We start from the raw sequence: 12220 nt of genomic DNA, 5'->3' as shown, positions 1-12220 counted from the left end.
AAAATAACAGTTTCTGTACGATACCATCCCAGAACTTTGAAAGGCAGTGAGTGGTCACATTGTAATGACATGCAGTCTTGCACGTCAAGCTCCGTGTTCATCTTCTTTTATTCCTTTTGATAGATGCAGAAATAAAGTCATATCGCAAGCGTTGTTAGATAATGCTAGAATAAAGGGGCTTGGGGGGGAGCAGTCATTTGAAAGTACAGGTCTTTGGTTCCAAAGTCTGTTTACTTCTTCCCAAGCTGACTGCTCTTGTGCCTTTCAGAAGTGCACGTGTGCTGTGAGGCTTATGCCTTGCTATCGTAACGACAAACTAAGGAAATCGGGTTACTCTTCGGGAGTGACGAGTGTGTTTGGACAAAAAGTTCTAAGCAGTGGACTCCTTTAAACTCTTCATCAGTGCAAACAAACATTTCTCCATGGTACCAGCATGAGCTGTGTGTTGTGTTGCTCAGACAACATGAGTAAATGCAGTAAAAGCGGACCTTCTTTTTAGCTCATGCTTTGGGATATGAGACAAGCACAGAAAAAAGGCATCAAAACGCTTGTCTGAGTTTCAGGCCAGGTGGGGTGACTTCCTCAGACTTGCACTGTTACCCGAACCGATGCTTGTCTTGTACGTTACATCCAGTGGCACTGTGTTTGAATGTTGTGGCAAATGTAAATCATGTCAACAACTTTGACAAATACCCAATGCAAACATTCCCACTGAGCTACAACACTAAATTTCCTGTTAGTTTACAGCCAGGCTAAACACCTCAATGTGCTAAAGGAAGGTATGAAGATTGAGGCAGCTCATGTGAAGAGAAAGCACCTCCACCATTTTTTGCCTGCAGAAACCTTACCGAAAAGAAAGAAGGTATATTAAAAATTGGGCTCTTCTGGCAATATTTTTTTTTTCCTTTAATAATTACTTGAAGACTTCATTATTTTGATGTTGTTGTTTCAGCAAAGCATGCCAGGTACTAGTCAAAATGCTGGTGGGCTTCAGCGCAAAAGGACTTCTTCAGATGGAAGCTGTTTGGACAGTTCCAGAGACACGGGCTCCAGAACACCGGAAAATTCCTCTTCATCACATAAGATTGCTAAAGTGGACACCTCTCCAGCCGAGAGAGAAAGGTTAGCACCATAACCTTAAAGCTGTGAAGAAGCTGCTTTTTAACTGACTCGCAATGGGAATGAGGTCTGGGATTTCTTGTTTGAATCTGTGTTGTTCATAAGCACGTGGAGGGCTCTAATGGCTTCAGGAAGAAAGCTGTCATCTCCTTTGGGCACGTGGGGGGAGGCAGGTTAAAGAAATCCTTGAAAAAATGAATTTAATATCCATGAAGACATGTCGGAAGAAAGGAGAAGTGGATACCGGAGGAATTATTTGGTCTTGAATGTAGATCTCCTTGGGTTAGTGTGTAACTTGAAGCCGGAGTGTTTTCCATGTAGGTAATTTTGTTCTTTCTAACAAAAAGTATGGTTAATGCCAAGCAGTATGATGTTCTAACGAAGTGCTGATCTTGATCACAGCAACACTAGAGCTGCTGCTGCCTTGGTGCAGCAGTATGAGAACTCGGGCAGTAAAAGTGTGTGTCACTTCCTGGGAGGTCTGCTTGTTCATAAGCTACTTCAGCCCAGGAGGAATATGTAATCTTGAGAGTAATAGCCCAAGAGTACCAAATGTGTAATGCCTGCTGTGTTCAGACCATTTGGTACTGGAGGAGTGGCATTAAAACTAAAATAAAATGGGATGCCCGTATGGGTAGAGCAGATCCATTCATGGAAAGCAGTACAGAGTGCTGGAGGTACTAAGCTGGAAGACAGTGCAAGTACATAGAGACTGACTAAAGACAATGCTGAAGTTTAAATTTGCGGTCTGAAGTTCAGCGGTCAAAATGAAGATCTCGTGCTAGATTGCCTGGGAGTTTGTTGTTTGGTAGAGCTGTGACAATGAGCTAAGAAGACAGACATTTGTCTTGCATGGGCTTTCTGGAAAGGAAATGTATAGTATTTTACAAACGAGCTTTTTATAACTCTAGCATCTGACTCTTACAGAAATGCTGCGCACCAGAAATCTAACGGTGCTAACAAGAGAGAGAAGCTACCTCGTGTAGCTGAGCCATCAGTGTCTAAGGGACTCTCCATTCCTGTTACTGATTCAAGTATGTATTGACGTGGTGGGTGGAATGCAGTCTTTAATTTCACGGCTGAACTCTAGAAGCGCGGTGTCTCTTACAGAAGTGGAGGCTACAGTTGCAATAAGAACATTGGGACCTCCAGTTGGTAGCACCATTCCAGGACGTAACACAGTTTCTCAACCAGGAGGACGTTTTGTCCAAGGACAGCATGAATTAAGTGGGACTGGAATTACAGATCCTAAGAACAGTGCACCTAAACGACCTTATTCAGTGACCACTGAAGGACCTCATTCACCTCCATCAGAAGAACGCCCCAAAACACTAGCAGATGGAGAAAAGGTAAGGAAGGGGGGCTAGGCCAGGGAGGGTTTGAAGTAGAATTAATTCTTGATGTACAATGAATGACATAACCGAGAAGAAATGCATATATACATCCCCAATGGATTCAGGAATCTAAATTTAAGCATAATGCTAGTTTTACTAGGATGTAGGTGTGAGAAATTGTCTTGAACGGACTGTATAGCTATTAAACAATTTTTTTCCCCCGAGATCTGGCACTAGTGACTGGTTTTGGTCTGGTGGCAGGCTCTCTAAATACTACTGTACTTGTATATGACTGCACTGACCCATTGCTCAATGAACTGGAAGCAGTTCTTCATTCAGAAAAAACCCAAATCTCAAAAGGAAGAGGACATGAATGTTATAAATGTAGACGTATGAGCTAATCTTGTTCTGGCAGATGATTTTCGAATGCCTCTTGATAGTTTTGCTGCTTTAGAAATCAGCAGCCTACTCAACAGGTTGTCCACTGCTGAAATGACCGTGTGGAGTTGCTTGTTAAATCTGGGTTTTGTGGGAGCTTTTGATTAATGCTTGATTTGTTTTCTTGCTATACATAACTCTCCTTAAACAGCTGTTTGTGTGGCTTGACCTCTGATTTGAGGCAAAGAACAACTAGAAAAAACTCCATTTTGACACTTGTAAAGAATCAGCTTGCAGAACTGTTACCTACTATTGAATACTTCAGGTACAGATTTCAAGGTTTGGGTAGTACGACTTCTTGCGAGGCTTGAGATTCCTGTGCGGTAAGGGGAGTGTTGTCTAAATGTTGTTTTAAGAATGGCCACTAATACAGTTAATGTGTTGACTGGAAGCTGTACTCAAATATGAAGGTAACTTCAGTATAGCAATTATTTTGAGTCTGTGTATTCTGTTCTTCTAGTTAACTGGCCAGGATTCAGCATTCAAAGGCGGCGGCAGTCCAGAAGATGTCAGCAGCAGATCTACAGACAATGTAATTAGGAAGGGGTTTTACTCAGTGGGCTAACTGAAAAGCTGAATGGACTCTGCTAGTGCCTAGACTACCTCACGTCAGTACTCTACGCGTTTATTGATGTAAACAAAAATATGCTTTTTAGTTTAACTTCTTTCAGCCTTCATTTCCCAAATATGTTCTTGTAAGAGTTATCCCTATTAGTCTTTTTAGAAGTCTTGACTGTCACTAGCTGAAACAGCTTTGGAAAAAGCCACAAAAACCAAGCTGCCCTGTGACTTGGATTCAGAATGTAGGTAAACAGGTTAACTAGTTACTGCAACCACGTTGTGGTGTCAAGTGTGTCTGAACGTGCTTGTATTCATTTGTGCTTTCCTAGTGCATGTGCATATATTGTTCTTCTCCTAAACTATTTTCCCGGTTGGCACATACACTCCTGGGCATCTATCAGAATGGTGCTCAGCTTCCTCAGCTAGCAGCTGTCCCCCGCCTAACACGGCCACGCGCTACACAAGTATTGCCTCCCATGGAGGCCCATAAATAATTGTGGTATTGAAGACAACGCAGCAGAGGATGCTACCAAGGTATGGAGATGATAGACGTGTCCCATGCCGTTGTATCTGATTTTTGTCTTGAGACTGCTCCAGCATGAGACTTGAGGGCTTTTTTTGTTGTCGCTGGGTAGGAAAGCTAAACTCGGAACACACAGCTGAAGATGTACTTAAACATTGCAATAGCCAAGGCTGTTGTGGCACTGCTACCCACCTGCAAGGGAGAGTCTTGAAAGGAATTGGCATGCAGAGAGTGTTTTCAGATAAACCCTGAAAGCTGTTCTACGTGGTTACATGAAAACTTGTAGTAGTCTGAAATTCCGGTTCTGTAAACTGGTAACACTGCTTACCCAGTTAAGTGCATGAGGGTTTTTTGAGGGGTGGGGAGAAATTCTGATCCCGTGAAACAAATGTTGTGCTCTCTCTCTATTGTAACTTCTTTATAACTTGGTGTTTTTGTAAATGAAGTTGTATGTTTTTCCAGAGAATTTTCGTATGTACTGTAAAATACTGTCTTCCAAAAAGATTTTTTTTTAATTATTATTAATTTTTTTTAATGCACGTGGGATCTGCTTAAAAACCCCAAACAAGTAAACCAAATGTAAGGTGGGCAGGGCAGTGCCAGAAAAAGTATGTTCTACAAAATGATGATGTCATGGTAGAGTAAATTTGAGGAGACTAGGAACACTGCTTTCCTGCTTCTAGTATTTCCAGGTTTTGAATTAACACCCTCTGAATAGTGCAGCTTGCAAACTGCGCTGACAGCTGAAGTCCCATTTTGCTGTGCGGACAACAGATACCCCTGACTTCTTTTAAAATTAGTTGCTTGGCTTAAACCGCAATTCTGAGCTCTGATCATTTTAAGCATCCACCTCAAACCCTAGTGACAAGACCGAAGGGGCATGTAGCTACCTTGCACGGTCTTCATTCTCCAGCATTCCCCCTACTGCTGGTATTCCAAACTTGTGGAGAAAGCATGACCATGACCGTATACTTACCTTTTTTCCTTATTACCTCTGGTTTCCAGCTTGCTTCAAGTGCAATTCATCTCTTAGAAAATGTGCCTTAGTGGGTTTGAGAGGTCTTACTCCTCCTTCTCCCCTCGAAAAAACCCCAAAACTTAAGGGTGCAAGGCTTAGGTTTACTCACAGGTTAAAATTAAGAAAGAGAACCTATGTTACTTCAGTGGCTTTTAGCAGAGCTACACCCTGAGTTTATAAAATGGTTACCTTGGTTTTGTGACCTGGGTTAAAACCATGGTCTTTCAATACTGTCAAGTCTGTGTACTAGTTACAGTAGGTATACAACTTCAGCACTTGTGTAAATAAAACCCCATCGTTAATTTGAAGGAATTAAAGCTGAAGTAGGTGATAAGATAAACGGCAAAGCAACTATGAAAAGTGTTTTGTAATGGTCTACAAGCCTGTAATATTACCATGCTTTTAAACAAATTCTTCCACTTGACCTGTTAAAGGCTGTTGTGCCCTTAACCTCTAGTCAGCACATGCATTTCTGCAGCTGGTCTCAAACTAACCTAGCTAATTGATATCAAAGTATATGCCTGTACATGGATTTATTTTTTTTAACTCTTGCTTTGCAGAATTATCTTCTAATTGTGCTTTGTTGTTGTTGTTTCCCCCCACACACTCTTAGGGTGTTAAGAAGAAGTTTAGGAAGAAGTCAGGTTACTAGTTTCCTGGACTTGATCCAGCATGGGTCAGATTACACGCTTTATTTTAATGTACCCTGACTCAGCGCTTGGCCGCGTGCAGAGAGATGTTGCTGTTCTGGAGTTTCCCTGGCTATTGCAGAGGTTGGATGCTGCCCCAGCACTATGCAGATTAGATTACAGCTGTTTTAAATAAAGTTCAAACTGCACCAGTTCAACTGAAGTGTTTTCCTTTGTTTATGGAGCAAGTCTTCTGTCAAAGTGATTGAAAGGCAAGTTCCTCATGCATAAAGACTCCTCTCCCTACAATACTCAGAAGGAAGCAGCCCAAGCTAGAGACAGTATTGCCAAGCGTGGTTCCTGTCCTTTAGGGTGAATCCCTCCAGCAGGCTTTTCTATGCTCTGGGAAACATCTGCGGTTATAACTTTGCAGCTGCTGTTGGCTCTAGCAGTCCTGTCTGAATCTGGTCCAGCGCAGGTCACCAAGAGTCAGTGCTAGAAGCAGCGCTTCTTAGCTGTTAGCAATTGCATCATCACATCGCTTCCTGGCATAGTGTCTTATCGCTGATCATCTGGGGACAGAGGTTTTTATTCGTTTGCCAGATGGAGCTGGTAGTAGGGCAAGTTCTTTCTGGAATACCTGAAGGAGAGAAAAGCTGTATGTGGCCTTCTTTCTCATTTTTGTTTTTACTGAAAAGCAAAGCAATCGGTGCTAGCTTTGCAAGATCCTCAGGGTTATCGACAAACCCCAGGTAAGTAAATGCCTAAACTAAAACAAACCCCAGTAACAAATGCATTGTTTTCTCTTGCTTCTGCCACAATACATCCCCCTAAGACCCTAAACCCAATACTGAATGTATTTAATTGTGATTGTGCTGAACACAAGATGACCAGAGCCAGAAAATACCTTGGACTTGAAGGTGAGGGAGGCTCCTTGATGCCAGACTTCCTGCAAACTTTGCTGTTTTCTGTCTGCTTTCTTAGCTGGTTGCTGTGTGTGTGGCTTGGAGGTCCAGCTGGAGGGGGTGAGGGATGCATGATCAGTCTCCTTAAAGAGGAGCAGCTCTGCGTTGAGACTGTGTACGGTTAGTAACTTTGAGCAAGACGTTCCATTGCAGGAATTAACGTCTCCTGTGGTTTTACTTGTTAGGTCTAAGCAAAGAAGTGGTTCATGTGAAGTCGCCTCCGCTTCTGCTACTGCAGTGGGTTGGTGTAACTTCTTGCTACTGCTTCTGCAACTGCAGAAACTAGAGAGAGCAAGTAATAGAGGGGTTGGGGGGTCCAGCCGCAGCCCCCTGCTTCCTGGCCAGCTCTGCTGTTGCTCTGCCTTTCGTCGAGTGCTGCGGGGCCAGGTTGGACTAAGCAGAGTCCAGTGGGGTGTTTTCCGAGAAGGAGGCGAGGGGTGGGCTGTTGAGCACTGCCTGCTGCCTCCTAGCATGCTGGTCAGCATGGACTCCCTCCCCTTCCCTGTGCCTGAGGGTTTCTTCAGCCACCATCTACCCCTGGGGTGCCCAGCTCCGAGCGTGGCCCGAGTATGACTACCTGTGGTTGGTAGTCGGTTTGTTTCGTGTTTCCAGGTTTTCTTCCTTGGAATCATGTTGTCCACAAAGAAATGTCATTATCCATCCCATTTCTAATTCAGTATCTACCGATCTAGTGTGACCCAGAGCCTGTGTGAAGGAGGAGCCGCCCCAAAGGATCCTGCAGCGACCTGTTTGTCCACAATCCTGTCTCCGAGTCCACTTCTGGAACTGCAGGGGCAGTGCTTGTGTGCAGAGTCCCGGAACAGCAGCACTGCCAGGGAGCCCCAGCGCCTGCTGTGTCCAGAGCTGCTCTTTCCACCGCCACACTCTCCTCCTGAGCCCTTCTGGTGTTGTAAGGCTGGAGTGCTCCAGCAGCTTGGCCACAGTTCTCCCGTGTGGCCATCCTGTGACAGCAGGCAGGGGAAGGCACTGGGCACTGCTGGGACAGAGCTCGCCATGCTCCAGAGCAGCATTTGCGTCATGGAAGGAGACCCCCTCAGGGCAGTGCCTTAAGGCTTAGGTCTTCTTCCAAAGTTTCTCTCAAGAACATGCAGGCTCTGGCCATGTCCACCAAAAATTACCCTGTCCCGTATTTTTAAGCTGCTTTTTAAGCTCCAGACTAGCTGAACGAGAAGACATCCACTGTACATTTAATTGAGAAAGATGTACGCAAGACGCACCAGCTGGGGACTGATGCTGCCAGCAGGTTCAGCACCCCAGGGGAAGAGGAGGGCAGCCACCCTCTCTGGCTGGAAGCCTGTCGGGGCTTCAGCGTTTCAGCTTTGGTGGCCCCAGGCTGCTGCGGAGCCGTAGTCCAGTCTCTGGGGCTGCAGGGACCCATGCCAAGGGCTGTGTGGAGGGAGCTGGGTAGGGGCAGGGCTGCAGGAGGTGATTGCAGGGCTCTGACCCCAAGCAGAGTGGCTGCAGCACTCGCGTTTGACCCCCAAACCTTGCCTCATCAGTGCCTTTACGGTAGCTGGAGATCCTCATACTTACACATGAGGAGTTGCAGGCGTGATCTGTACCAGCAGTGGCTTAGGAACCCGGACCGGGGCTAAGCCCCAGCAAGAGCCTTTGCACAGAGCTGTTGCTCTGCAGCTCCCCGGCTTGCCTCCCAAAACTCCTTATCCAGCAAAACCTCCCACGCTTATGCGGAGCTTTGATTCTCGGGGCTCCGCTGTTCCTCTTGCTGATGCTAATGCCCTTGGTGGCATCAGTTCCCATAATCACGGATTGCTATGTAAAATATTTATTGCAGGACTGATCCTTCTGAGATTGTTATCCTGGATGAAATGTCACAAATGACCGTATGGAAGGCTCTCACTTTGAAGACAGAAACCCTTTGAATCCAGGGAGGAAAAAGGTAAAGGATTGCACGTGAACGTGACCGTGCTCCTCTGCAAGCGACGGCGCACACCTACGCTTTTCACACACTTTGGCCGGCAAGGCTGAGCAAACGGCCTGTCCCTGGGAACAGGCAGGGAGGACCGTGGCATGCAAACCAGCTCCTCTCTGCTGGGGTGGTCCCCCAAACAGGGCTGAATGAGCAGCAGCTGGCAGGTCTTCCACTGATGATGCTCTCCCTCTTTTTCTCTTCCCTTCGCCTTTCCCCACTCCCGCTTTTCACGTTTAGGAATCTTGACTTTGAAGGAGAGGAGTGAGAGCGTGACTCGGGGATGTGCCAACGCAGACAGAGGGAGAAAGTGCTTTGTTTCAGTTGGAGGATTCCCATTAAAGCCATGCAGATGTTTTCAGTTATCCTTGGTGTGCTTCAGGCATTCAGTATCTCTAGACCAGCAAGCTGAGGTGAACGTCACAGTCACGGGGAGTTTGGTGGTGTTAAGTCTGTGTGCGTACGTGTGTGTGGGGGTGTGGGTTTGTAGTGGTAGAGGGACTGCTATGGCTTTATCATTCAGTGCTCTTCTTTTAATACCTAATTCCTCCTCTTTTTTTTCCTCTTTTTTTCAAATGTAAACTGGGAATGTCCAAAATAATTTTCTGTTATATTTGATGCATTCTCCACTTTCTTCTTCATCACGACCAGGTTTTTGGTCTGGTTTGGGGTCCTGGCTTTAATTCACTCTTATGTCTCTTACTGGTACGAGAGGGATGCCCTCTGCGGCAGGGCAGCATAGAGAGCTTCCGAGCAGTTGGCCTAAGGTGAAAGAAAAGCATTTGCGCCCTGCGCTCCAGTTTTACCTCTCTTGGTTGGTTTGGTTTTGGGTTTGTTTTTTTTGCTTTGGCTCTGCCATCAGCCTGGGAGCTGCAAAATGCAGAACTGCCACCTTCTTGTCCCCTGGCTGTAAACTGCATCTAAGGGAGCACTTCAGGTATTTGATTTTGCGTACACCGTATGGTCACAGGAGCGGCCAGATGAGACCTGGGGCTCTGTGTCCCTGGGCTGCTCCCTCTGTTGTTCCTCCACTTTCCTTCTGTATTGGATCTGGCTGAGTTGGAGTTCCTTTACCCCACAGCAGCCCTCGTAGTGCTGTGCTCTGTACTGGTAGCTAGAAAGCTGTTGATAACACAGCAGTGTTTTGGCCATGGCAGACAGCCAGAGCACACCCAGACACCCAGGCGTCTTCCACGTGGAGGCCACTTCCCACCTCGGCTGGCCAACGCAACGCTCTGCCTACCTTCTTCAAGGACGTCAGCCGTTTGATGCTGACGAAGCCCATCTTGTTCTTCTGGACATGTTTCAGGACGAAAGCATCCTTGGCCAGGTTCTTGTCAGAGAGGTGGAATTCCACCCTGGACACAACCCTCCTGGCCAGCTGCCGGTCAGGGACAGAGTAGCTGCAGTCCAAGAGATCAGCCCCCAGAACATCGCTCGCATCGCAGAAGCTCCCGGCAAAGCAGCAGGGACACGGGTGTGACTTGGTGGCCTTTGGGCTGTGCAGCACTGCCCGGTCCCAGCCACAGCGGTCGGTGCAGATGGCAGAGTCTTGAGGAGCGGGGTGGCTCAGCTGCGCTCTGAAATGAAATGGAGTTTTATGCTTTTAGAAGCGCGCTTGCCTTCACGCCCCCAAGCATCGGTCCCTGCCAGCAAGCCCCGAGGGGAACCCAGCCAACCCCAGGGCCCAGTCACCACCAGCGGGGCAGGCAACGGTGGGGCGGGACGCGGACGACTCCCCTCTCCCCTTCCCCAGGGGAAGCAGCCCTTTGGTGGGGAAGCCAGGACAGACAGGTCCCTGCAGGACTCACGGACACGGCCCCACACAGAAAGCAGCACAGAGCCCCTGCCACAACGACAGACCTTGGGGGCCGGGGGGGACACGGGCACACACGACAACAAGGGCTGCAAGGCCTTCGTCTTGAACACCACCAGCATCCCCTCCAGCGGGGACAGGGCTCGGTGCACAGCCCTTCAAAGCCTCAAGGCCATCACGGCCTTCCTCGGGTCCCACTGACCTCAGCCCCCAAGAGCCCAGCTTTGCCTCACTGACACAGCAAAATAACCCCAAATCACCCTAAGAATGGCGAGGGAGGGAGCTGCAGGCCAGGCAGGGGCCCTCGTCCCCTTCTCTGGCTGCATGTTGGGCAGCCGCAAGACCAGGAAGTGGGGAGAAAAAATCAGAAGGAAAAAAAAAAATAAAATCACTGCACCAGCCAGAAAGTGCCTGGAAACTTCATCCCTCTTCATTGCCCATTTGCCATGCGAGCTCCACAACCTGGGAGCAACGCAGCCAATAGAACCTTCGAGAAGCAGACTCACAGCCTGCTGCAGCTGGCCCTGCTCGAGCAGCCGAGGTGGGCTGGATGATCTCTAGAGGTCTCTTTCAGCATCCATTCTGTGCTGCTGTGACTCTGTCTCTATCATGGTTTAAGCTATAAAAATGAGAGCTATAAAAATGGAACGCTGTTTTAAGAGCACAAGGCTCTGCTAGCAACGACCTTGCTGTGGCTCCTTGCTGTGCTGAGCCCAACCGAGTTTTTAAGAGTAGATTTTTAGTGTGAGCAAAAGTGTGATTATTTTATTTTGTAATTTATGTAAATAAAGTGGGTTTGGTTTGTTTATTTTTTTAAATAAGACTCTTCCAGAGCTCAGGTCAGGCTGAACCTGAGGGAAAGGGGCAGACCCTCGCAGAGGGCAGAGCCACATCATGATAGGGGGGCCAGCAGGATCAGGGGGCCATGCGACACCCCCTGCTCACGTCCTGCCGGCTCCAGGAAGATGGTTGCACAAAGGACTCGGGGCGCAGCTCCAGGGACAGGGGTTTGGTGACCTGGCTCCAGCGCCTCTGGGGCCAGGGGCTAGGAGCTGTCGGGGGCTTCGGAGCTGTCGGGGGCTTCAGGGCTGTCAGGGGCTTCGGGACTGGGGGCTGCAGCCCTCCGCTTCAGAGGGACGATGCAGACGCTGTTCTTGGCCTCTTTGACTCTCCACCACCGGCCAAGCCTGCAGATGAGAGAGATGGGGGCTACCCTCCGCCAAGCCCTTGGAGGAGCAGGGGGGGGCTGTGCCCCTGGGCAGCACCAGGGAGGGGGGACAGTACCGGTGCTGCTGTCCAAGGCCAGCCACCAGGAAGTCACCGGCTGCAGAGAACTTGAGGCTGTTAACAAAACCCACCTGGAGGGGACAGGGCAGGGTGAGGGGCTCTGGCAGCCTCCTCCTGCCGCCCAGGGAGGGGAGCCCCCGCCCAGAGATGCCCCAAGCCCAGCTCCAATCCCCCACCTCCCCATCCATACCAACGGGATGTCCCAGAGGGGCTCCAGCTTCCGAAATCCCTCACCGCACTTCCAGAGCTTCACGCTGGCGCTGTGGGAGCCTGGGGCAGAGAGAGAAGACTGCCATGCACTCCCACCCAGGTAAGGGAGCAGGACGCCCCCCTCTCCACACCCCCACTCCAAAGCAGCTGCCACACACCTGTAGCCAGGAGGTCCCTGTTGCGCAGGGCGGCCACTGCTGAGATCCAGTATGGCTGCTGCAGGCCCTGGGCATCCTGCATGCCATGTGCCTGCCGGGCCAGTGCCAGCGGCTTCTTTTTCGTTAGCCCCCACAGGGCTAGGGACCTGCCAGGGAGGGAAGGGGCGAGGGGGCCGAGGGGGGCACCGCCTGCGCACCCCAGGCACCACCC

The 12220-nt window shown here is 48.8% G+C and overlaps 1 protein-coding gene across 2 annotated transcripts in view; it reads left to right on the top strand.

Moving 5' to 3' along the window:
* Positions 1 to 12220, top strand: part of LOC126037340 (collagen alpha-1(I) chain-like) — a 255410-nt gene that overhangs the window by 103898 nt on the left and 139292 nt on the right. Inside the window, exons 1-2 of one of the 2 annotated variants that reach the window (XM_049797645.1) lie at positions 8426 to 8508; positions 8779 to 8951. The exons of the other annotated variant lie outside the window; for it this stretch is intronic. The gene's annotated coding sequence lies outside the window, so the exon portion shown is untranslated. Of the gene's footprint in view, positions 1 to 8425; positions 8509 to 8778; positions 8952 to 12220 lie in introns of those variants that run through there. 2 annotated transcript variants of the gene reach the window in all.

The sequence above is a fragment of the Accipiter gentilis genome, unplaced genomic scaffold (assembly GCF_929443795.1).
Source record: "Accipiter gentilis unplaced genomic scaffold, bAccGen1.1, whole genome shotgun sequence".
In the NCBI taxonomy this organism is placed as follows: Eukaryota; Metazoa; Chordata; class Aves; order Accipitriformes; family Accipitridae; genus Astur; species Astur gentilis.
This window is presented reverse-complemented; position numbering and strand designations above follow the sequence as displayed.